This window comes from Ovis aries, chromosome 15 (genome assembly GCF_016772045.2).
Source record: "Ovis aries strain OAR_USU_Benz2616 breed Rambouillet chromosome 15, ARS-UI_Ramb_v3.0, whole genome shotgun sequence".
Taxonomy (NCBI): Eukaryota; Metazoa; Chordata; class Mammalia; order Artiodactyla; family Bovidae; genus Ovis; species Ovis aries.
Genome location: NC_056068.1, coordinates 59,479,332 through 59,506,488, shown reverse-complemented (window position 1 = coordinate 59,506,488; position 27,157 = coordinate 59,479,332). Strand labels below are relative to the sequence as shown.

General features: G+C 37.3%; 1 protein-coding gene across 1 annotated transcript in view; it reads left to right on the top strand.

Moving 5' to 3' along the window:
- The window catches only part of KCNA4 (potassium voltage-gated channel subfamily A member 4), a 56,129-nt gene that overhangs the window by 23,770 nt on the left and 5,202 nt on the right, over positions 1–27,157 (top strand). The window contains exon 3 of the mRNA XM_027979580.3: positions 22,573–22,647. The gene's annotated coding sequence lies outside the window, so the exon portion shown is untranslated. The remainder of the gene's footprint in view (positions 1–22,572; positions 22,648–27,157) is intronic.

The following is a 27,157-nucleotide window of genomic DNA, read 5'->3' as shown; positions in this document are numbered from 1 at the left end:
AAATTATAAGCTTTAAGAGATAAAGGATTGATTGCTTCTTTTGGTATTCTTTCCCAGTCTGGTAGCCTGCACATAATGTTATCGTCTAATCCATAGTCTCCACTGACTAGACATAGACAAGAATTTCATTTTAAGTGTAATTACATCATTTTATTATGTTTACATGTGGCTCAGTGCTTTTTAGCAGTTGTTTAAAAGAATTATTTGAAAAATTAATCTTTGCATTAGCTTGAGCTACTTATTTGTGCCTTGAATTTTGAGCCAAGAACACTGGTTTCTACTGTGAATGTAAAGTTTATTTCTTGTGAAATCTGATAAGGAGTGTCCAACTTTGGGTCTGTTGTTCCACATGCAGTATACATGAATTTCAGTTCTGTCAGCTGCCAATGAAACATCTTGTATCAAAGTGTGTTCAATTTGGTATCTGTTGAGTGAAGTATTAATCTTGCAATAAGTTTTCAAGTAATTTCAAAGTATTCTTTCTGGCTACTTACTGATACCAATCATAGTTATGTTGAACTTGGTGCTTTTCTTGTCATGTTATAGTTAAAGTCTAGCAGTCACAGAACAAGGAAGCTAATATTTTTTCTAATGTACCTGTGAGAAAATGACTTAAGAATGATTATATTTTTTGCCCCTCCCTATGATATTAAGATGCTTTTCCAAATGTGTTTGATAGTCTTTCTATCAGCAAATCCTATAATGTTACAGAGACTTTGGAAAGTACTGTTGGTGGAACAGATAAATCTATGTATTTAGAAAAGTTCTCATCACTACCCATAGTCATATAATAATCAGTTCCGTTCAGTTGCTCAGTCGTGTCCACTCTTTGTGACCCCACGGACTACAGCATGGGGAAGATGACAAAAATTATAAGTGTATATTTAATGAAAGAAGATAGTAGTGGTCAAAACCTAAATTTATATTCTGTTTCATTTTATAACATTTATCTTGCTTTTCGTAAAAGGAACACATGCTATTTTTATAGGTCATTTTTTGTGTGTGCTCTTTGCCCAGTGATGTGATGGCTAATATTTCAAAGCAAAAGAAAAAAAATATTCAGGATCCAGAGGTGACAGGGACCAGGATTGAAAGATCTGGAAGAACATTCAATTTGGCATATTTGTCAAAAATGGCTGGACAGACTAAGGCTTCTGTATCCTTTAACATGCTGCTGGTACTTTCAGACATCTTTTAATATCACTATAAAATGTGAAAAGTCACAATCCAAAAGCAAGAGTGGAGTAAGAAGCTGTTTTATTGGACCACTTATTGCTGCAGTGCAGTCATCTACACTGACTGCCCAATTCATGTCCATGCCTCAGTCTTTTCCCTTCTGATGGAGGAAACCATTGAATTTTGATCCTCTCACTTATCCAATAGTTGTGAAAGAGCTGAACCAATCAATAGATGAAGCACTCAGGAAATAGGCCCCACCATGCAAATCCAAATCATTAATTCTGTTATGGCAAATGTTAAATGCTTGCTAACTTTATCTTCGAAAATTTGACAAAATTAAACCCATATCTATTTTTTCTATTATTTTTTAAAAAATCATCTCTATTGAAGTATATATAGCTTTTGTAAAATATAAGTGAAGTGAAGTGAAGTCGCTCAACCGTATCTGACTCTTTGCAACCCCATGGACTATAGCCTGCCAGGCTCCTCCATCCATGGAATTTTCCTGGCAAGAATACTGGGATGGGTTGCCATTTCCTTCTCCAGGGGACCTTCCCAACCCAGGGATTGAACCCAGGTCTCCTGCATTGTAAGCAGATGCTTTTACCGTTTGAGCCATAAGTAGTGCCTTAAATGTAGAAGTCAATGAATTTTGACAAATGTGTATACCCGTGAATTCACCACTACAGTCAAGATGCAGACATCTGATCCTTGGCTCCAGCACCAATGAAATATGTGTTTTGTCACTATAGATTAGTTTTGCAATTTCTAGAATTGTGTATAAATGGAACCATACACTATGGACTCCTGTTTTTGGTTACTTTTACTTAGCCTCATGTTTTGGATTTATCCGTGTTGTTGCGTGTATCAGTCAGCAGTTGGTTTCTTTTTATTGCTGAGTACAATTTCATTGTATGGACGTACCACATTTTGTTTAATCCATTCACCTCTTGAAGGATATTTAGGTTTTTTAAACTGTTTTGTTGACTTTTTTCCACCAAGTCTTGTTCTTGGTGTCATCTGCTAATAGTTTCATGTCCTTAAACCTAAATTTATTCATCCTTTGTTAATTTACTAATTAGGTATATACTTTATACACAATAAGAAACCAATCTATGATTAAAAATTTATTTAGGAAATGTAAGTGGAATTGCTTAATATTAAAAAAAAATCAGTTCTTAATGATTTCTTTCATGAATGAATTTGCTTCTAATCAAGAATGTATAGTCATTTTTTCCAGAGGTCACTTTTATCTCTGGGCCCTTTCTGTCACTTTGTGGGCAGCAATGATGAGGATTTCCCTAGAAATATATGCTGACATATAGGTAGACCAGCAGTGTGCTGACAGAGCCCTTCCTTACTTCAAAGAAACAGTATATGATAATTAGAGTGATTTCAGTTATAAAAGTTGATAAATGAAATGTAGTGTTTTCTATATTACCCACTTGAAATACAAACTCTGAGCTTTCCATAAGTTATTATTATTATTTTTTTTTTTGTAAAGTAACAGCCTTCTTCTGGAAGTTACACTCATGGAGTGAACTGTAGCCTCTCCACCAAGAATTTAAATTTTTAAATTCACATTTTAATTCCTATTCTCTCTTTCTCTCCAGTTCTCTTTCTTTTGTATTTTCCATCCGCATTTATAGTTCTCTCTTTTTCTTCCTTTTCCCCTCTAGCCACAGGTTCTCCAAGGAAGGACTGAGCACCACAAGAGAAACTCTGCTTTGTTTTGACCATCTTGCCTATGAAATTTTGCTTTCCTAACTCAGAATTCTCAAAGATGTTGCCAGAGTGAGCTCTGCATCTTATACCCTGGCAAAGCTCCTAGAACTGGTCACAGTGGGATTTCTGTTTTAGAAACTGCCTTAAGATCTTTGTAGCATCATTCAGTTTGCTTTCCTAAAAGAATTTCAGCCAAATTCATTTCCTTGAAATGTTTTGCCAAAGTACATGACCACTTCATCAGTGTAAAGATTATGTATATAAAATGCAAACGTGTGTATGTATATACTTGAATATATATATACACATATACACTCACACAACTCTAAACATATTATATCTAAACCACTAATTAAGCCACTGAAGCACCTTCCTCTTATACCTCCAAAGCACTTCCTTTTTCCCACTCAGTTGCTTTGACAGCACTGACTGTGTAAGGCTCCTGGGACTCTCATTACATTTCATGTTCAAATAATCATGTATTTTTTTACCTTAGTCATAATGATATAACAATTAGGCAGTTGTACTTAAAAATTTTTTAAATTTATTTTATTGAAGTATAGTTGATTTGCAATGTTGTGTTCAACTGGAATGTAATTGCTTTACAATGTTGCATTAGTTTCTTCTGTTCAACAGGCAGCTGCACTTCTGATTTCAACTGTAGATCAGAACCGTGGTGAACCAGTTGCTTAAGGGATGGAGGGGTGAATGGAGTGGTGGGAGAGGTATGAGAAAGACGTGCTTATAGGTCGGGGTGAGTTGTCTATGAGCATTAATAAGAGAAAATTGCCAGTTTTAATTTGATTTACAACCATGTTAGCAATGGCTCTTACAGCAGGGAGAAAATACATCAGACTTTGAATGTGGACATTTAAGGGTCTTATAAAATTGTTATAATTTGACGAGTGTCACTGATTTTAAAATTTAAGAAGACCACTCATAGTGTATCATATAATCGTTCTTTAATCCAGTTATCAGCTAATGTTTAGTGAGTGTTTACTATATGAAGACTCCTATGCTGGGTCAGTGGCATGGATGAAAGATACTCTTCTTTTTTGGTATTAAAAAAAGACGTATTCAGAAGTAGCACCACAACCCTTGACTTTCTTCAAAAGAAAGAAAATTGACTTTCTTCAAACAGTCACATCTTACATCCATTTAAATCTGTTTTTCTCATCATCTTCTGCGAGTCTTTATTATTAATAGACTGCGGCTTAAGTTTCAATGAGGCGTGCACTTGACTTCAATGTATATTCAGATCAAAGTCTTTGTTATTAATTCATTAATTATTCAAAAAACTCTTAGTGAGTACCTATAGGCACTCATTATTTGCCAACAAATATTTGATATTCTGGAGATGCAGAGATCAGGAAGATACTCATTCTTACCCTTGAGCTTACAGTCTTGTGAGAGAGGCAGATTTGGGAACAAATCACGTTGGTCACTGTGAGACATGTAAATGGGAGTATATATTCAGTGCTGTGGAAATGTTAAATTCTTCGTCGACTTTGTGGACTTGGCATTTCTTTTATACCAGATCTTTATGAAAACTAATGGGGGGAGGAAAACTGATTTTGTCAGCTAAACACAGTCTGCTGCTTTAGGAACATTTCTGTTCAGAGGAAAGCACAAACTTTGCTGTTTTTATTTTAGACTGCTGCATATATGTATTTGGATTTAATAATTGTTAAATTTTGTAGATTTAATATTTTTTAAATTTTGTAGCTTATTTTTGAAATAATGATCCTATTGAAAAGAAGCATTTTATATTTCATACTTAGAGAGATGATGGGAGGAATTGATTGGAATCAAGTGAAAAAGCAGGGATATTCTCACATATGATTAAATATTTTCTTTGCAGAAGATTCTAAAATTGGAAATTGACATTTACAATGGAGGGGTCATCTTTTTCCATGACTTCTTCATGTCTCTCTAACTTGATATTTCGTTAGCTGATTATTATATTGCTCCTAGAGATATAACTTTGGTTGTCTCTCAGCATCTATTAGCATCTGTCTCTTGCAACAGTAGAATTTCACTTATGGCTTTTTGCTCTTCTAAGTAATTGAATTAAATGAGGAAGCATCTAATCAATTGCTGTGTCTTATTTCCCTTCTCTCTCTCTCTCTTTCTCACACCCACACCCACACATGCACAAAATATAATATGTGCTTCAGTCAAGTAATAGTAATACAATTCTTCTCCTAGGAAATATCTAGGTAAATGGATCAATTAAGCGTTTGTTTTTAAGTTGCTGCTCTTGGCTTCTGGGTGATGGCTTTAATACAAGGTATTGTCTGAGTCTCAAATGGAACAGAGGTTGTCTGATACATTGTAGACTGTGGCTGACTGCTCTGATGAGGAGTCTAATGAGAAGGCTGACCTCATGTTTCATGATTGTAACATGAATTTGTCTCTGAATTAAATCAGAAAAATGGCCTCAGTTCCTCTTTCTGAAGAACAGTATGTAATACTAACTAATCTTACCTTGCCTTCCTCCTCCATGGTTTCCCACCTTTGGGAAGGAGGTAAGAAGGCAGAAGACAGAGTCAGTGAAATCAGAATATGCCACAACCAAGATAACACACACAAAGTGACTAAATGCTCAGTATTTGTTTATTGTTATGATTATTATATTCATTACTCCACTTTCTTTTATATGAACATCTCATGATTATAGGATTGAGTAATTTAAGTATAGATACCATTCCTCATAATAATAAGCAATAGAAAAATTTTCGCTTTTGAATATACCAATTGACAAATGTAAGAAAGACAACATAATATTTCCATATTTTTGTGGTATATCTGATACAAATGGTACTGAAGCATATTCAGGTCTGTGCTAGTTTTCTGTTACCACAGATTTGTGTCTTGAAACAACACAAATTTATTATCTTATAATTATGGAGATCAGAGTCTCTAAAATCAAGAAATCAGCAGAGTTTCATTCCTTCTAGAGGCTCCGGTGAAGGACCTACTTCCTTGCCTCTTTCAGCTTTTAGGGGCTTCCCGCATCCCTAGGCTCCTGGCCCGCTTGGATCTTCACAGCCAGCAGTTGCATCCCTCCAGCCTCCACTTCACATCTTCTCTGACGCTGACCCTTTCAACTCATCCTTACGTGGATCCTTGTGCTTGCATTGAGTCCATCTGGATAATCTCCCATCTCAAAATCTTTTACCGCATCACATTTACAAAGTTTCTCACACATTCTGGGAATCAGGATGTGAATATATTGGGGGTTCATGATTGTTCCTGAGAGGTCTTCCCTGGTGGCTCAGATGGTAAAGAATCTGCCTGCAATGCAGGAGACCCAGGTTCAGTCCATGGGTCAGGAAGATCCCCTAGAGAATGGAATGGCAACCCACTCCAGTATCGCCTGGAGAATTCCATGGACAGAGGAGCCTGGTGCGCTACAGTCCATGGAGTTGCCAAGAATCAGACATGACTGAGTGACTAACACTTCACACTTACTTTCCCTGATGGAAGTTCTGGTGAAAACCATGACCATTACTTGTTGAGTAGAATAACAAGACTTTAGATCTAAAAGTTACATTAGATTAGTCATTTTAGAGATGAGGTGACTAAAACTTAGTAGATAAGTATTATGCTACCTGGGGCTAAACCTAGGTCTTCTAATTAGATGACTTTTCCAGTTTGTATGCAGCATTTCTTAGCACTGTGCCCATTGTCCAATTAATTACTTTTTTAAAAATTAAGAAGCCATATTATAAAATTCTAAATAATTTTAGACTGAATTTGAAGCCACTTTCAAATCTGAAGGCAGTTTATCCTCTTGGACTTCATTTTGACACACTTAACAAAAGAGCTGGCTATTTCAAAGTTAGTGTAAAGTTTTGTTTATTAAAGGGAAAAATACTTAAGGCATTCCCAAGAAGCTTGTAAAATTTATAACCGTGGCTCCAGCTGAAATTGTGAAACTCAGAATTCTTCCTGTTTAGAGGGGAAAAATATGATCTTTATGAATGATTCTCCCCATTCAGGCCACAATTAAGAAGCTTCCATATAAAAAAGATAAACAATTGATTTTTATGAAAAGTGGGCCTGATTAGAGCAATGCTATTGCTTGTTTTGATAGACTAATGGACTGTTGAGAAAACTCCCAGTACCATTTAATTACTATGTTTCATCTGTGTAGTGTGTCAGGATGCTATAGTCAATCAGAACAGTGTGTTCTTATGTACAACATACATAGTTTTTATGGAGCTCATCCAAGGATAAATGAGAAACTGGCTTGCTGCCTCTATTTCATTTTTCTTTATTACTCTTTTTGAAGTTTGAATTTTTACAGTCTACAGAGGATACATTTAGTCATTTTGATGCTGTTTTATTTTCTGGGCAGGATTTTAGAAGATGACCTGAAAGATAGACAATTGATCTTGTCATTTGTATTCAGTAGACGTTGCCTAACCTAATAAGCAAGGGTGTATTGAGCATCTCCTATGTTCGGATAACTATGCTAGGGTTATCAAGGTGAATTAGACATAATTCTTTATAATGGGATAGCCATCAGCTTCAGATTCAACCTAAGGTCCTATCTCCTATCTGTTGTTTAGACACTAAGTCGTGTCTCACTCTTTTGTGACCTCATGATCTATAGCCCACCAGGCGTCTGTGTCCAGGGGATTTCCCAGGCAAGAATTCTGGAGTAGGTTGTCATTTCCTGCTCTGGGGGATCTTCCCAATCCAGAGATTGAACCTGCATCTCTTACCTGGCAGGCAGATTCTTTACCTCTGAGCCACCACAGCCCTTAGTAAAAGTCAGACTGTGAGCAAAGGCTTCTTTGAACTTCCAGAAATGTGAAAATGAGACCTATCTCCCAGGGGGGTTTACAAGGATTAAATTGTGGTAATGCATATGAAAACACCAAATACAGTACCTTGTGCAGAGCAAGTGATTTATCAAATGTTAGTTTCCATCTTCAAAGAGCTCTCAGCCTAGTAGAAAAGATGAGCTATCTATAAATAACTCTAATATAAGGCAGAAGTGAGAAGTGGCATGAGAGAGGTCCAGCTACATAAGGAGCTGCTGGAGGTCAGACATGAATTTTGTTATGGGGATGAGAGAAAGTTTCTTGGAGTATTTTCATGGCATCTTAGCTAGCCCTTAAAAAGGGAAGAAAATTTAGACATGTCAGGCCCTGCGATTTGTGCTTTTATCTCCTGGTTGATCTTCCACTAGCTTGCTTTCTGTGCATTATCCGGTGTTCGGGTTTTCTCTGATTTCTGGCTGTGCTCACATATCATTCAGGATTAATATATTTTCCTGCAATGGCACGCTGTCTGGTCTGATGCTTTCACACTTTTTAGAATTATATGTCATGCGAATAAAATAACTTTATCTGTTTCTAGGAGTCATTTTTTCTCCTGAAATAATTTCTGATAGCAAGATGGATCCAATTAGAGTAATTTCATGTGGTTGGTTGGCAAAGATCTACGCTAGTTTTGAGGGAAGCCCTTCAAGGGAACTATTCATGACCCTTGCAATCCAAGTTTTCTTTCAGAGGAAAAGCAACTGTCAGATTTGTTTTTCCTGTCGGTGTGTGATTCTGGATATCCTCGCCATTGTTGCCCACAGAACTCGTTTCATGCATGACGCTGCATCGCAGTCCCTCATAATAGCAGTGCAGCCTCCATTGACCTCTGCACTTCGCTAAAGACATGATTTAGAAAATTGCGTAAGCCGTGGATCAGCTATTTGGAGTTACTCCTTCCTAGTGACTTACAAATTTGTGCTAGATTAAGAGTCCCAGATGTGGCTTTTCCTTCTTATTTACCTCCAAAATCATGTAGCCTCTACCAAAATTGATTCAAGATCTCTCACATACCTTTACTCTTGTGGATGTTTGAGTGATCATATTTTCTGAATCAGAACTTGGAATATATTATACAGAATCCAATTTAAGGGCCGGTTTTATCATATATGTATGTGTGTGTGTGTGTTGTGTGCATAGCTCAAACCTGGTTGGTTGCTATACCTTTTTTTTACTATTAAGGACCCTTTTCTCCTCTTCAGATGTCAGTTAAAAAAAATTAGTTTCCTTTAAATCGCAACACTGAATTTTGGCCCCAAAGTGGATAACTTTGATTAGAATATAAGGTATTAAGAGTTCTTAATTATTAATAGCTGTTAATAATAATCAAGATATAAGAGGATGTATTTAGATTTGATGGAATGTTCAGATAAGTGACTGTATGGTTGTTTATTCCTGGTTCATAACAAGGCATATCTGAGGGCTGTATTCATTTTGATTTGGGATCAAACAATTGTTTGCTGATGGGCTTGGCCTTCCTTTCTTGGCTGGAGATTCTCTGCCATTAAAAAGAGATCTTAGTGGTAAGGATTCAGAGGGGCAACATCTGCCTCCCCAGAAGGGAGCCTATTATTTTGTTCTTTTCACATTTGGGATCCAACAAGTAGGGTTTTGTGGAGAGAGAAGGGACTCTACCTTTAATCCTAATATCAGGTGTTGCTTATATGAGTGAGTAGATTAGTGGTGTCTGGGTTATAGAGTAGGTTTCTCTGAAGGATCTGGCTGCTCTCAACTACTGGTTGAAGTTTTGCCTTCGGCTAACTGTCCAGAAGGTAAAAGTAAAAATAAGTGAAAGATTGGGGCTTTGGGAAATTTTAGAACCCACTTGAAATGTCTTTTGGGAGAGACGGAAATTTGGAAACTTGCTAAGAAAATGTGTGAATCCATATAACCAGGTTGTGACACGTGCGAAGGTGGAAGACTTGGGTGGTGAGTACAAGGGCTGGAACTGGTTTTCTTCATCCTGTTACCACTCTGCTTTCTCATTCAGATGTTGTTTCACCCTGTTTCAAGTTCTATCTGCTTTCTTTAAATATACAGATTTGGGTGGTACTGAATCGTTAGTCCATTTGAGTGTTGGGTAGTACCCTACATTTGCGTAGCTTCCTGACTACAGTTTTCAGGGAGCAATGATGTTTTTATTGTGAACCTGCAAAGATACTCATAAAGATAAGGACAGAACTCAGTATTTGTGAATCATCTTGAGCAGTAAGATCACCCTGAGAACTAATTCTAAAGCATGGAGCAGAGACCATCAAAATCTTTTATTATTATGTTTTTAGGATGTGGCTACTTTTTTGACATGGTTCAGTTTCCAACTCTAGATCTGTATCTGCACTTTGATTCCAGACAAATAAATAGGAGCTTGTGAATACAGTCTTATATAGCAAAAATTCACTTTGATACAGGTTATTCTGGGGCCTTAGCCAAGATTTTCATTTTTCTTTTATTTTAAGCTTTCAGATATACCAAAAGGACTTCACTATACCTTTGTCTTTGAATAATATAGGTCCCAAAGATGAAGTAGGAGGCTTTCATGTGCTGCAGAGTTTTGTGGGCTGCAGGAAATTAGTTTTTAGCAGTTTTCCCAAAGGGGCTCATAAACAGTTAATAGTCATTTTTTGAAAGAATAAGTTAAACAAAGAGAAACTAGTTTCTTTGTGATGGTACTTTTTAGAGCCTATACTGTGCTAATGTATATAGTGAATTTCCAAAAGGTTCGTGTATGGGCTTTCATGTTTTTAAACATAACTGTCCCCCTTTCTATCTCTCATTTCTTTTCAGAGAATCTCATTGGGATTTGTTGTTGTTGTTGTTGTTCCACAGAGCAGAATTTGGTCTACACTGTAGAATCTAGAAAAGAAAAATTTGTATTAAAATTCTGTAACATCTCTCTTGGGTCTGGGCATCCACAAGTCTAGATAAGTGCTTCTAAAACTTTAGTGTGCATGCAAATTTGTTCAATAGCCTGTTAATATGCAGAATTTGATTCAGTTGGTCTCAATGAGGGCAGTGATTTTTGCATTTCTAACAAGCTCCCAGGTGATACTAATGCTACTAATCTCTGAAACACAGTTTGAGTGATTCAGGGCATTCCCAGGTGAAGAAAGTTAAAATGGTCTTTGCTACCTAGGGCTCCAGAGGTGAGCTGTTTAGAAAGGCAATTTCTCTATGGGACTGGAAGTTTGAACTAAGTAGTTATTGTGCAAGTCAGATAATGCACTTATATATGACTTACATGCTCTTTATTTTTTCTTATAATTTTTTTTTCTGGCTATGAGGGGGTATACACATTCATAGATTTACAATGAAGTGGCAAGCAGCTCTGTGCTTTGATACTTGTGTCTAAAGTATTCCATGGCATATTTGAGAAGTCCAGCATGGGAGAGTTTGGGTCTCTCTTCTGTAAATAATAGCTTTGAATGGTAAAGACACATCTAGAGTTCTTAGTTAGACCTACTCATGTAAACCCCATCCCATTTCAACACTCATGCACCCTGCCTGGAACAGAGTTTACTGAGTCTCTGTATGAAAGTTTATCAGCAATTCAGAAAGGGTTATCATGATTTAATCTCAAGATGAAAGTAGCAAATAAGGTTCATCTCTTCGACTAACTCCATTCTTTTCTTCTTCAACAGATGTCTATAGAAAGATTCAGAGACTATAGTCTGAGCTTGATGGAAAAGAGTGACACAGTTGATTGGTGATGTGCATATATACTGGGCATGGGAAGGGAAATATCCTCACAGTAGTGGAGCTGATAAGGCATTGGGTTATGCTGGAGCCATGTTGTCATCAGATGGTCTTTGCTCCCCACTGTGGTCTGGTTAGCATTCACTGTCAAATACTTAAATACTGGTTAAAGCTATTATAAAAATGATTTGCCTCAAATGCCATTTTATTATGATTTTTCTAAGTACTAAAATTGATTTTTAGGCTTTGTACTCAGAGTAACTAGGCCGAGATTCCAGCAAAATATCTAGATTGTGCTAAAAATAAATGTTGTTCCTTTAGTTTCCTTTTCTCAGTGCTTAGACTGACTACTCCTCAAATTCCTTGCTAACAAATTCTTTGTAGTAGAGGGCCTGTTACAGAATTATTTCAGATTTATTTGTAATTAGAAACTCCTATTTGCAAACAAATGATGGAGTCACTAAAAGTTTTCAGTAGATTAGACATATATTTTGCAGTTTTGATTACAAACACTTTCTTCATGATTGTGACAAAGTTTATCTTTAGTCTACTCCTTAGTCATGTCAAAATTTTTAAATTAATTGAATCTGAATCACAGTTTTATTATATTCCTAGAATAATATAATAAAGCACTAATAATAATAACAGTCAAGATGCTTTTTTCATGTATTACTCTCAGTTTGTTGGAGCAGAAGAGGTTCAACATAATATAGACATCCACTGTGGGGGAAGAAACAGATGCAAAATTATCTAGTGATTTATTCAACTATAAACTACAATATTTAAGTGGCATAAAATATCCTGGGTACTTGTGCATATTCTAGGACGTATGTTCTTGTGTTGGTGGTGGTGTATATTATTGTTTTACTTTGTTTAGTTTTCTTGTTCCCCATATAAATCCAAATAAGAACTTTTCTGACTTGGTAGTAGAAAGTAGGGATAGAGAGCTCCAATTTCTGAGTTGTATATAATCCGTTGGGCTACTCTGTGTCCACCTCTTCGAAAGTTTAGATGGCTGGCTCTGACTGCTCTAAGAAGGTATGTATCATAGCTCTATAATATAAAAATGCAAAATTTATCATAGTTGTACTACTGTAAATTCAGCGCCTGTTGCTGTATGATTACCACACTGCTTTTGAAGAAAATAAAAAAAGCTAATTCAAATGTGTGTACAGAATATTGTTTTCTCATTTATATATTACAACAGATGAGAATGTAGGTTACCAGGCAGGAAAAAATACGGAAATTTATTTCACGTAGCTTAATACAAAGCTTCCCTGATGGCTCAGATGGTAAAGTGTCTGCCTGCAATGCAGGAGACCAGGGTTCAATCCCTGGGTTGGGAAGATCCCCTAGAGAAGGAAATGGCAACCCACTCTAGTACTCTTGCCTGTAAAATCCCATGGACAGAGGAGCCTGGTAGGTTACAGTCCATGGGGTTGCAAAGAGTTGGACACAGCTGAGCAGCTTCTCATGGTCAATGTATAGGAGAGAAGAGATCATAGTGTGATGGATAATCTTGGAGAGCAGGACCATGTCATTCATATTTCTCTTTCTGAATACCTCACATGGGGCTCTCTGCAGAGCAAGTGTATTAATTGTGGAATCCCCAATCATGTCTATTTCTCTTTGGGCTGTAAGGAGGCATAAAATCTGACAAAGACCATACGCAGAGTCTAGAGCATAAAACAATTCAAGGGAATATCTCAATCAAAATTATATATGGGGAGGAGAGGGAGAAAAGAAAGAATCAAAAGCTTCAACTCAGTCAAAACAAGTTTTAAATCAATTATTGAAATAAAGTGTTGGTTATTTGAGTTTGCTCAAATTTTTAAATCTTTTAAAATGTAAATACAATTACATTCTTCTTTAATTTGTCAGATACAGACACATAATTTCCTTGAGTATGTTTACTCAGCAGCACTGAGAATGAAAGTTAAGACAAATGTATTATTCACATTTAGAAATCAGTTTTCAGTTATCCAGAAGCCATTACCACTCATGAACAAAAGGGGAGTGTTTTGCTTTAAAGAGAAATAAAAATTTAAGTATCGTTATATAATACTTTATGTAAACAGGAAAATGTTTTCACAATACAACCTGATGCCAGGCAGTTTAATCATGCAGATGTAATTTGTGCCTGTGGTCAACCCATAATATGATAGTTTTCTGTTTGCTGAAAGAGTATGATGGGGAAGTAACTTTAGAGTATGGAACTTTAGCCACAATCCTAATTGAGTTTGCTAAAGTGCCAGTTTAAAAAAATGCAGTAGATTTGAATCAGTGCCACTGTGTTAATTGAAACACGAAACTCAGTCAAGTAAAAATCTTTTACCAAGGTCAGAGAAGGGCTTTATCAAGTTAAAGTATGCTATGATGCCTCAGCAAGGATTATGTATTTTGCTCTACACACAAAATAAAGATAATGGATATTGTGATTAAGTGCCGTAAGATAGAGTCCTGGACATTTATGATGGGCCTAAATTCATCTAATATAGATTTTTCTTCTTGGTTAGCCATTCAACTCCATTTTGTAGGGTGAGAAATAAGGGTATTAGGAGACAATTAATTTGTTCCAACTCAGCGAGTGGATCCACATTCTGAGTTCTGTGCTTGGATCAAGCTTCTCCTAATGTGTGGTTTTCAACTTCCTAAAAATAGTTTATGTATATTAGTGCTTAAAATGCCAGATACTCTGGCAATCACTTTATGTACCTTACCTCATTTTATTCTCAGAACAATATAGTGAGGAATATATTATCATTATCTGCATTTAAATAATATCATAGATTGAGGTTCAGAACTTATTTAAGTTTATATGGGTGGGAAATGGTGAAGATGAGCTATGACCCCAGTTATCTGGGTCTTCAGAATCTTTTTCTTAAGTGATATGTTATACTTCCTCCAGTGTATTAATATGAAACCAGTCAAAAAATAAGACATTCTAAATGGAAACAAAAGTCTTCATTTCAACTGCATTGGGATTCAGTTCTTTCATAAGGTAATACATGGGATGTAAAATAGAAAATATTGCATCTATTAGTATATTAGATTAGACAGTTTTTCAATTACTTTTAGTCCTGAAAGTCTATGAATTAGTAAAAACAGTTTAGTTGAAACTATTTCCTCTTAGAGCACATTTCAAAACACTTTTCACATAGAGAAGCAAACTCAGCTCCAAATTCAATTCATATCCAAATTTATCTTTTAAGAGCAATACCTAATTTTCTCTCCAAATGAGCTTATAGAGTATTTACTCAAAAGGAACAGACACTGTCTTTTAAAAAAATTTTCATATATTCTCCTGAAGTCCTAGAAATGACCAAATTTGTGGGGTTTTTTTCCCTCCATTTTCTTTTTCTTGTGTAAGCAGAAGTCCTTGGTGGGAAAAGGGGGCCTAATTAATTTGGGAAAACATGCTGCAGCACATTTCCTGAGATGCTATCATAAGCAATTAAAACAAAATTGCTCTTGTCAAAATAAATGAATAAATTTGATGAGATGTTTTCCTTTATTTTACAGATTTGTTCCACTTTATCACTAATTCATAAAATCTACAAAGGCTCGCCAGTCATCAGTGTGATTGGTTAAATTCCGTTGTTGTTGCCCTGTTATGAATGGGAAGTGAAAGTCAGAAGTGTATACCAGGCCAAGTGAATAGAGTGAGAGCACATTCTTGCAAATGAGAGTGTATAAGCCCATGGACCATCTCAGGCCAAGGCAGGAGTTATCACCGATGTTCAACATTTGTGGGTACACACTGACCGTACTATTCTTCCCTGGTAGCTCAATCAGTAAAGAATTCGCCTGCAATGCTGGTGACCGGGGTTCGATCCCTTGGTTGGGAAAATCCCCTGGTGAAGGATATGGTAACCCACTCCAGTATTCTTGCCTGGAAAATCCCATGGACAGGGGAGCCTGGCAGGCTTCAGTCTGTGGGTTTGCAAGAGTCAAACACGGCTTTGCAACTAAACCACTAACTGTAATGGAGGCTTCCCAGGTAGCGTGGTGATAAAAAATCCGTCTGCCAATCCAGGAGGCACAAGAGATACAAATTCAGTCCCTGGGTCAGGAAGATCCCCTGGTGTAGGAAATGGCAACCCACTCCAGTATTCTTGCTTGAAAAGTTACATGGATAGAGGAGTTGGCAGGCCACAGTCCATGGGGTTGCAGAGTAGATTGCAACTCAGCACACATACACTGACTGTAATGGCAATTTTTCAACATAAGGGACATTCAGAAAGTACTGAAAATAATACTTTCATAATTGGGAGACAAAACTAAGTTGTGTCATATAATACAAACTATAGAAATTAAAACTTAATCCTATGTTCTATTCTTGGGTATTGAGAGGTGTTAGAATACTATGGTAAATGTTGAGTAAAAGAATATCGTATTACATATGACATATCAGATTTGTACCTATCAAAGAGGGCTTAGGTTAAGAATGATTGAGAAACACAGAAGTGTGATTCATCCAAAAATGATGTTACTGTTCCTGGATATGTAAAGCAAAGAAGGTAATTTTGGGAGAGGTCACACTGTAGCTTGGGTTTCTCTTAGAGGAGCCAGATGGGCTATAGTCCATGGGGTCACAAGAATTTGACACGACTGAGCCAGTAAGCATGGATGCATAAATACTGTAGCTAGTATTCCTAATTTTAGCCACTCAAAATAGAAGTTCTCAGTTTGTTGAGTACCTACTATTTTCAAGACAGTTTTAGATAGTATGAAAAAGTGTAGTTGCTCAGTTGTGTCTGACTCTCTATGACCCCATGGACTGTAGCCCTCCAGGCTCCTCTGTCCACGGAATTCTCCAGGCAAGAATACTAGAGTGGGTAGCCATTCCTTTCTCCAGGGGATTTTCCTAACCCAGGGATCAAACCCAGATCTCTTTCATTGCAGGCAAATTCTTTACTGTCTGAGGCACCAGGGAAGCCCCTTAGATAGTATGGGGATGCCAAAATGAAACATTCATGAGCCTACCTTGTAGGATCTTGTATCCTCATATGGGAGAAAAACAGATTTGAGTAATTATAATAGCGTTAAGAAAAATCTGTTGTGGGAGATTAGAATCAGGAGAGTTTACCTCTGGCTTTGAGGATCAGGGTGATACTAGGCTGGACCACGAGTAATTGTTAGGTTTTAGATATATAGACATATAATTATAGGCTGAGGGAATTATAAAAATCCAGAGGTGCAGAACCATTCCTAAGTTTGTGGGACATTATATTCTTTCTTTTGTCTGAAGAACAGTTATAAGATAGAATATAAACTAGAATACAGGCTGAGAACATGAACTTGGAGGATCTTAGACCTAGGGTAGGAATTCAAATTTGTGAGACAGCTGGCAGGGAGAAGGGAGAGGTTGTTGTTGAACAGATGAGGGACATTATAACTTTAGTACTTCAAAAAGAACAATTGGACAGTGAAATAAAATGCAGGAATTTAGAGTTGGGGAGAGTGGGGAAAAGCTATGGCAATAGTTCAGGCAAAAAGCATTGAAGTTCTGAAATAAAGTAGTGAGACAGGAATGATGAGGTGGTGGGGTAGATGGGAGAGAGATCAGGAAACAAAATTGATAAGATTTTACATATGACTTGTCGGGCCTGCTGGGTGAGGGATCGCTTAAAATTTCAGATTCAAATCAGAATTATTAGGAGCACATTCAGGCTACTGGCTAGAGGAAGAAACTGGGGGAAGTATGTGAGGAGGAAGGAAGCTGGTGAATGTCTTTTGAACATACTGAATTTGAGGTACCTGGGGATATTTGGTGGCTCAAACGGTAAAGAATCTGCCTGTAACACAGGAGGTTCTATCCTTGGGTGGGGAAGATCTCTTGGAGGAGAAAATGGCAACCCACTCCAGTATTCTTGCCTAGAGAATTCCATGGACAGAGGATTCTGGCAGGCTACAGTTCATGGGACATGACTGAGTAACTAACTTTCACTTTCACTTTGGGCTTCCCAGGTGACTCAGCAGTTAAGAACCCTCCTGCCAATGCAGGAGACCTAAGAGATGCAGGTTCGATCCCTGGATGGGGAGGATCCCCTGGAGGAGGAAATGGCAACCCACTTCAGTACTCTTGTCTGGAGAATCCCACGGACAGAGGAGCCTATAGTACATAGGGTTGCGAAGAGTCAGACACACTGAAATGACTTAGCACACAGCACTAGCACAGGTGGGGATCTTCAGATCCAGTTCATAGGGCAGTTTTTGGAGTCCAATAACACAGCAAAGACTTTATAAATATTATGCATCATTTTAGAGTCTTTAAACAAAAAGAAGGATTTAGTCTTTCTAACCTTAGAATCTCTTTGGTGAAAGTCAGAACCTGCTTCTTAAATATAGGGGATGTATCTGTTGAATTAAAGAGATCCGCATTACAATGAAGTCAGGGAAAGAAGGTTCTAATAAACAGGCAGGATATCTCCAAATGTTTAACAGCATTTAGACCCCTTAGAATACAATAATGACAATGGTAACTATACTAGTAGTAAAATACTTTCATTAATAATATTAAGAGCTGTTTGTTTGCAGCACATGGGTGGACCTAGAGATTCTCATACTGAGTGAACTAAGTCAGACTGATATCAGATGAAATCATTTACATGTGGAATCTAACAGAAAGCCTACAAATGAACTTATCTACAAAACTGAAATAGAGTTACAGATGTAGAACATAAATATATGGTTATGGGGGGGAGAAGTTAAGGAAGGAGAGATCAGTTAGAAGATTGGGATTGATACAAAAACACTACCATATAAATAGATAACTAATAAATATAACTAATAAGTTATAATAGATAACTAAATGAGCATAAATAGATAACTAATAAGGACCTGCTACATGGCTCCGGGAATTGAACTCAATACTCTGTAATTCTACATGTTTCCCGTGTAGAATCTGAAAACGAGTGAATATATGTATTATATAGCTGACTCACTTTGCTGTACACCCGAACCTGACACAGCATTGTCGATCAATTATACTCCAATAAAAATGTAAGCAATCATAAGAGCTAGTAGCACAGCTGCTGAGTTGGCATGTGACATATCTCTGTGCTGTATGAGCATCATGGTCTGTCTCATCTGTTCCTCACAGCACCTCGTGAAATGGGCTTTTTTCTCTCCTCATTTAACAGATGAGAAAATGGAGAAGTAAAGGATGACCCTTGCTCAAGTCAAACAGCCAGTATGTGATGGGGCTGGAATTGGATATTTAGAGGCATGGATTCATTTACTGAACTGCACAGACACAAACAGAGGCAGCAAAAGTGAATCCTTATCTCCTAGAAAAACTAATTTTTGCCCACAGCAAATGTGCCATTTTAAGGCTCCCAGTGAAAGGATGGAAGAAAAGAAAGGGGAAGGAAGGAAGGGAAGAATCTCTCAATTGCCCACAAAACATCACCTTAATCATTTTCTGAACTTACTCACTTTAAAAGGATATTATTTTCTTGGAAAATAGAACTTTTTGGTGGGAGGCAGGGTTGATGGAACATCTATTTCATTGTTCTTAGAACCGATAGTAAGCATAACTGGCAGTGCTGTTGCTCTGAGTTGAGTGCTTGAGTAAAAAGACATTGTTTTTCCCTCAGTTGACCAGTGTGAACTGGCTTTTGCAGGCTGTCTGTTGGTTGGGATCCTGACACGCTGTTACTAATAAAGATCCTGCCATTTTGGACTACACAGGACATCTCTGAGAGGGCTGGGTTACCTTGCAGGTTTATGGAAGGTTCAGAGCCTCAGCTTCCGTCAGACAATCAGAGATTTCTAACAAAAACCTGTAATCTTGGGCAAATCACCACTCTTTGTAGGTTTATTGTCGTGTAGTCGCTAAGTCCTGTTTGATTTTTTTGCAATTGCCTGGACTGTAGCCTGTCAGGCTCCTCTGTCCATGGGATTATCCTGGCAAGAATAGTGGAGTGGGTTGCCACTCCCTTCTTCAGGGGATCTTTCCAACCCAATGAATTCAATCCACCTCTCTTGCATTATCAGTCAGATTCTTTACCATTGAACCACCAGGGAAGCCCTTCCTAGGTTTATACCCATCCGTAAGAGGGCTGATAGCACCTGTTCTACCTTCCCTGCAGGCTGGTTAGAAAGTTGAAGTCACATGATAGATGGCAATATGTGGCCTAAACTGTGAAGCAAAATTAAGGAGAGGTTCAGTTCAGTTCAGTCGCTCAGTCGTGTCCAACTCTTTGCGACCCCATGGACTGTAGCATGCCAGGCCTCCCTGTCCATCACCAACTCCTGGAGTTCACTCAGACCCACGTCCATCGAGTCAGTGATGCCATCCAGCCATCTCATCCTCGGTCGTCCCCTTCTCCTCCTGCCCCCAATCCCTCCAAGCATCAGAGTCTTTTCCAATGAGTCAACTCTTCGCATGAGGTGGCCAATGTTTTCTAAGACTTTTAATTACAATTTGTTTTTTGCAGAGGTAATGCATGTTAATGGTTAAAAATCCAAAGCACAAAAATATATACTAAAAGGATAAGGTTTTTCCTCATCTATTCCAATTTAATTCCAATTCATTTTCCCAGAGCTATCTGCCATTCACGTTTGGTGTGTGTTCCTTTAGGTTGTGCATGCAGGCAAATGAGTTTGTGTTGTGTGAGTGTGATTATGTATATTTGTAGGCATATGTGTGTATCATATTAAGCATTTGTTCTAAAATTATTTTCCTCACTAATATATTTTCTTCATTCCATGTTAGTGCCACATATCCACTTTATATTTTATGTGGCTCCATACTATTCCGTAATATGAATACTTTGTGATATCTTTCACCAGTCTTCTATTAATGAATGTTTTGGATATTTCTATGTTCTCATTATTATAAATAGTGCCCCAGCAAACATTCTTGAATGTAGGCTTTTGAGAACATGTTCAAACATTTCTGTTGGAAAGATTCTGAAGACTGGAACGGGTAGTCAAAGACTCTACCTGTTTGAAGTTTGATGTGTACTGTCAGATCATCCTCCAAAAGTGTTAGAATGATTTATTCACACTAAAAAAGTGTAAGAGTATATTTCCCTTTATAACTTCTCTAACACTAGATATCAATCTTTTAAAATTTTGCCTGTGTGAAAACCGAAAATCTTTTTTACACATTATTCTAATTTGCTTGAATCCCTTTTCACATCTATTAGTACCTGTAGTTTTCTCATTGGATGTTAGAAGAGAGACTTTGTCTTCATTTTTTCTAGGATTACTGTTGTTTTCATTGTTTGTTGACTGGGTACATGGGAGCCCGATCAGCACAGAAATAGATCTTTGAATCTGGTAGCAATAACAGTGATGCTTTCTAGCAATAATAATTCCCTCGATAATAGTGATTTCTGGCTGGTAATTTATGATGTTGGGTTAAAGTCTAGGTTCCACAATTTTCTGGAGGAAAATCTTGGACAACAATAGCCTTAGCTTTTGAATATCAGTTTACTCATCTTTATTTTTGGAGAAGGCACTGGCGATCCACTCCAGTACTCTTGCCTGAAAAATCCCATGGACAGAGGAGCCTGGTAGGCTGCAGTCCATGGGGTCGCTAAGAGTCGGATATGACTGAGCGACTTCACTTTCACTTTTCACTTTCATGCACTGGAGAAGGAAATGGCAACCCACTCCAGTGTTCTTGCCTGGAGAATCCCAGGGACAGGGGAGCCTGGTAGGCTGCAATCCATGGGGTCACGAAGAGTCGGACACAACTGAGCGACTTCACTTTCATGCATTGGAGAAGGAAATGGCAACCCACTCCAGTGTTTGTGCTTGGAGAATCCCAGGGACGGTGGAGCCTGGTGGGCTGCCATCTATGGGGTTGCACAGAGTCGGACATGACTGAAGTGACTTAGCAGCAGCAGCATCTTTATTTTAATAATTTACATTCAACTATACCACATGGTATATGAGATCTTAGTTCCTCCACCAAGGATTGAACCTGTGCCCCTTGTAGTGGAAGCACAGAGTCCTAATCACTGGACTGCCAGGGAAATTCCTCATCTTTAAAGATGATGCTCTAACCCTCTCACAGAATTGTGAATAATAAACTTCAACAACATAGTGCATCATACAAGGTTCTCATTAAATGTGTCAAGGCCATTCAGAATGACTGTCAAGCTGAAGGATGCTTTGTGTTGAAATTACTTGAAATGGAACTTGAGACTTTCTATGATGCCTTCATTGTGGCTTGCAGTGTTCCCTTACTGTCACCAACCTTCATGAGTACAGGCCCAGTATAGTGATGTCTCATGAATTCAGAGGCAATATTTTTAGAATCATTTATCTCTGCTCATCACAAGTCGAATGACCCTGGAATGATATGGCCACAAAGATACAGAAAGTACAAACAACTCACAAACCAGTAAACATCGAGAAGAATAGGTTTTTTGAAAAGAGGCTTGTGTTTCAAGGGGGGACACTAATCTTCCAAGCTAAACATAATTTTTTGCAAGTACAGAAACTCATCCATCGGTTCTCAGGATTACTTGTTCCGGTTATCAGTCACAAGAAATTGGTCATTTTGATCTGGGCTCCTTATAGCCAATACAATATTTTAGAAACCCCATCAAGTGATGTCTTTAAACTCTTTAGTAGTTTAAGCTTATAATGTGAGCATTAGGAAACATGAGAAAAACAAAGATGGTGAAAACCCTGTATCATATACTGCGATTTAAGCAATTATTTATTCAATGAAATCATACTTTTGAACACCCTGCTAGGTGGTAGGTACACTATTGAGTATTAGTAGTCTGAAGATAAAGAAGGCCACTCACTTTAGACCTAAGGAACAAGAAGACAAATGATTAAACATAGTTGATAGGTGATAAAATAGAGGTGTTAAATATCATGGAAGTGGCAAGGAGTGACTGCTGAATAAAGCTTCCTGCAAGTTACGATAGTGATTTAGGTTTAATGGGCAGGCAGTTCACCAAGCAGTGAAGAAGGCAGAGGAGGGGTTCAGATGAAGGGCATAACTGATATAAAGGCATGAGGAAGCCCAGCATGGTTGGGGAAAATTTTGAGATGCCTGGATTATAAGGCACATAAAGGTGGATAACAGAAATGAGATAAATGTTTGGAAGATAGCTCTGTAATTAATCTCATCTCTGCTTCTCTTTCTAAACCATAATCATTGCAGTTCAGATACTATTCACTCCAAAAGACAACGTTATATAGAAGAACATAGTTTACTCCAAAAGCTGACACTATCTCAGTGAATATAAACTACTCTTTCCTTTTAACTAACTTTCCTACACTCAGTATTGATTTTAGTTTGGGCCTGTTTTCTTCTTCACTGTGCCTAAAGTCTTGCTTGATAATTTGATCAGGTCAAATGGTTGAATATGAGATATGGAAGAGCAAATAAAAACAGCAAAATACAGGATGAAGATTCAAACTTCACATTTAATTCAGTGAGATTGGCAGTGGCTTTTTGAAATATTGTATTGAGATGGTATTTTGGAATCATGCAGAAAAAGTGGGGATGGACTCTGGTGATTAATTATGGAATTCTTCCTTGAGCAAGGAAGGAGGGAAAGCCATCCTGTGCTATTCTTTTCAACAGTTCCCATCCGACCCCTTCCTCCCCACCAGGCTCCAGTAGATTTATGAGTCAGTGATTTTATGCCAGGTGTATGCTGGAAACAATGACAGTGGTACACCATTGCCCATCACCGTTGATCATAGTCCTGACACATAGAAATGCTCAGGAGGTATTTGTTGGATGAATGAATGCATGAATAATTTTTCATACTTTTGTTTCTTTCCATTATGCATAAAATTTTAAGTTATGTCTGTTTTGTTGACATCTTATATATTTTTTCTGTGTGGGTAAAAAGTTTTTTTTATAAAAATTAAAATACCTGGGATATTTTTCTCAGAAAAAGCAGTACTACTTTTTACCCATGATGTGAGAATTCCTGTCATATGATGATAATGAACTGGGTTTTTCCTCCCTCATTTTAAAAGTTAGATTCTAATTAACCCAATTCATCTATTTGATCTTTTAAGAGCCTGATTTAATTTTAAAATATGCATTATATTTACTTTAAAATACTGGGTAATTTTAAATTTTAATATTTGTCTTCATTAATTCAACATTTTTCAAAATCTTGATTTTCCTGGCAGTCTGTTAACAAAGAGAAATGTATTCCTGAAGGGATAATTCCAACAGAGTTTTCAGATTTTATGAACACAAGTTCACAAAAAGGGAAGTTTCTGAGCATAATCTGCCTCCTAGCAATTATTGATACTGTTTTCCATCTTCCTATGTATATTTTCTATTTGGAGGAAATTTATCTTTCAATATTTAATACTTATCCCAGGTCACCTTCACTATTGTGGTGATCATTTTGGTTTAGGCAATATTTGACATTTTAATCCCACTACCTTTGCTCATTCTTCTAAGCCAGAGTCATTTATTCTCCTTCATTTTCCATTGTTGTCATTATGTCCATCATAAAAGAGAACTCTCTTTCCTTCAAATGTAACTTTTCAATTACATTCTAAACCTGTTCCCATTCAAATGCACTGTTTGGTTATCATAATATAAACAACTATCCTTTACTTTTTACTCCAAGATATTACTACATATAATGTTGTAAAAATCCCAAATCTTACCATTTTATGGGAAAAAAAAGTCAGGCTTTTAGTATGTTTGGATTTATATGATAAAATAGGGGTACATTAAAATTATACATTTTGCTTTCAGTTTAGTCTGCTGCTTGCTCATTGTTTGTGGTTTAGTCACTAAGTCATGTTTAAGTCTTTTGTGACTGCATAAACTGGAGCCCGTCAGGCTCCTTCCCAAGCAAGATTCCTGGAGTGGATTGCCATTTCCTACTCCAGGTGATCTTCCTGACCCAAGAATTGAACCCACATCTCCTGCATTGCAGCTGGATTCTTATGGCCTTATAATTAGATTAGAGTCCCTTTGAGGGCAGGGATGATGTTTTCTTATTTTGTGTAATTTTCTCTGCCCATGCTGAGATGAAGTCCATATGAAATGCCAAATAAGCACTTATGAAATTCAGAATCACAAGTACTAAGGCCCTAAGAGGATGTAATGGACTCTCAGCTTCAACTCCTTCATTGTATGGGTGAGAAATCTGTCATTCTTGTATTCTTCCCGAGTAGCCATACTTTCTGTTGAATGTAGACATATGCCAGAATTAATATTTTTAGTATGTTAACTTTATTTTTGATGAGATTATATTACATTTTTTTCTAATTAAGGTGTGAAAAAAAAACATCTCTCTTGGTATTTAAATTAAATTTGAATTCAATTCTTTTTCACTCAGTTCTCATTAACTCAAATATATTCCTGAATCTTTCTATCTCAACCCTACCACTACCACTTTAATATGAGCTAGTAACTCTTCTTGTCTGTCAGCATTAATTTTAAATTCCCTACACTCAAAACACAATATTGTGATCTCTTATTATCTATCAAGGAAAGTTTTCAGAAAGTACAGTTACTGGCAATCAATATTATGCCAAAACATATTTTGTTTTTTTTTTTCTGTTTTTATTGAAGTTTAGTGGACTTAAAATATTATTTTAGTTTCAAGTGTAGAGCATTACAATTTGATATTTTTATAGATTACATTCCATAGGAAGTTGTTATAAAATCTATGTGTAAGACTTGAAACCATAAAACTTGTAGAAGAAAATATAGGCAGTATATTCTTTGACATCGGTTTTAGTAATATTTTTTGGATCTGTCTCCTCAGACAAGGGAAACAAAAGCAAAAATAAATAAATGGGACCTAATCAAACTTAAAAGTTTTGCACTGCAAAAGAAACCCTCAACAAAACGAAAAGGCAGCCTATTGAATGGGAGAGGATATTTGCCAAAGGGATATATCAGATAAGGGTTTAATATTAAAAATATATAAAGAACTCATATTAGTGTTAAAGAACAGCCTGATTAAAATATGGGCAGAGGCCCTGAATAGGCATTTCTCCAAAGAAGATACACAGATGACTAACAGACATAAGAAAAGTTACCCAACACCACTAATCATTCAGTTCAGTTCAGTCGCTCAGTTGTGTCGGACTCTTTGCGACCCCATGAATCGCAGCACGCCAGGCCTCCCTGTCCATCACCAACTCCCGGAGTTCACTCAGACTTACGTCCATAGAGTCAGTGATGCCATCCAGCCATCTCATCCTCTGTTGCCCCCTTTTCCTCCTGCCCCCAATCCCTCCCAGCATCAGAGTCTTTTCCAATGAGTCAACTCTTCGCATGAGTTGGCCAAAGTACTGGAATTTCAGCTTTAGCATCATTCCTTCCAAAAGAAATCCCAGGGCTGATCTCCTTCAGAATGGATTGGTTGGGTTAGATAAATGCAAATTAAAATCATGATGAGATATTACCTCACACCAGTCAAAATGGCTATCGTCAAAAAGAAAAGAATAGCAAGTGTTGACCAGAGTATTTGTTCTATGAGGCCTTTTCTTAAACCTGATGGCAGATCTCTAGGTTTTATATATCTCCAGGTTGCACATCTAGTCCCAACGTCTCCTTGGACAGGTGAAGCATCTGAGATCATTTAAGAGAGAGAAGAGATCTTATCACCATCATAGGAGTTGTGAAGAGAAGGGATCTGATTCTAGTGTCCTTGACTCTGCTCTTTTCTTTCCAGGTTATCATGGCTGTTTCTCAGGAATGTTTCTCCCCAGAGCGCATATCTGAATCACACTGGTTACTTGGAATGTTGAAAAAGATATTTGAAAATCATCTATCATAACATTTCCAGAACTTGCCATTTTAATACACTTTTCTCCACTGGAATAACGAAATCCATCAAATACTCATTTTATTCAGTTGTAAAATGGGGCTGATACTAATCTATTGGGATTTTGTGAGGTTTAAAACTACACCTACACATGTCTAGACACAGCAAGTTGGTGTTCAAATAAGATTCGGTGATTATTACCTATAAATTAGACTGCCACAGAATTTCATATGCTTTTGATTTAAAGGTCCTGGAGTTAAGACTGAAGAAATTTATAGGCTAGAGACAAAATAAAAGCTTTCTCCAGAGCTGCCATTCATTTATTCCTCAAATATTTATAGAATATTCATTGTATGGTTGCCACTGTAGTAGGCCCTGGGGATATACCTGTGACCAAAATTGAGATAGTTTTTGCTTTTACAGCACTCATATCCCAGTATAGTAGCTAGGCACAGAACAGACAAATTGGGGTATAAATAAAATGGATGCAACTATAAAGTTCAAAAACACAAAGGTAACAAACATAAGGAACAGAGCTAAAAAAATAACAGAAGGGACCTACTTTAAATAAAGTTTTCAGGGAAAGTCTTTATGTAAGCCTATTTCTAACGGATGGGTAAGAACGACTCATGAGGCAGGTTGGGTGGCAGCATTCTAGACAGAGAGTCCTGTGCGGGGGTCTTGAGGCAGAAATGAGCTTGGACTATCCAAGGAACTGCACGTAGACCAGGGGACTGCAGTGTGGTGAACAAGGGCGACAGAGGCAAGGAACTAGGTGGGAGAAAGGCAGTGAGTTGACCAGGTGGCATTTTGTTGTTCTTGATATGGAGTTTGTTTTCCAGTCTGCAAGTTTCATGGGAAGGCATTGGATGATTTCTAAACACTCTGACCAAATAAAGTGTGATATAAGAGAGAATTTCTGTGCTATGTTTCACAGTACCTTCACATCAGTTTTGTTTCCTGAGCAAAGTTCGTACTCTGCCC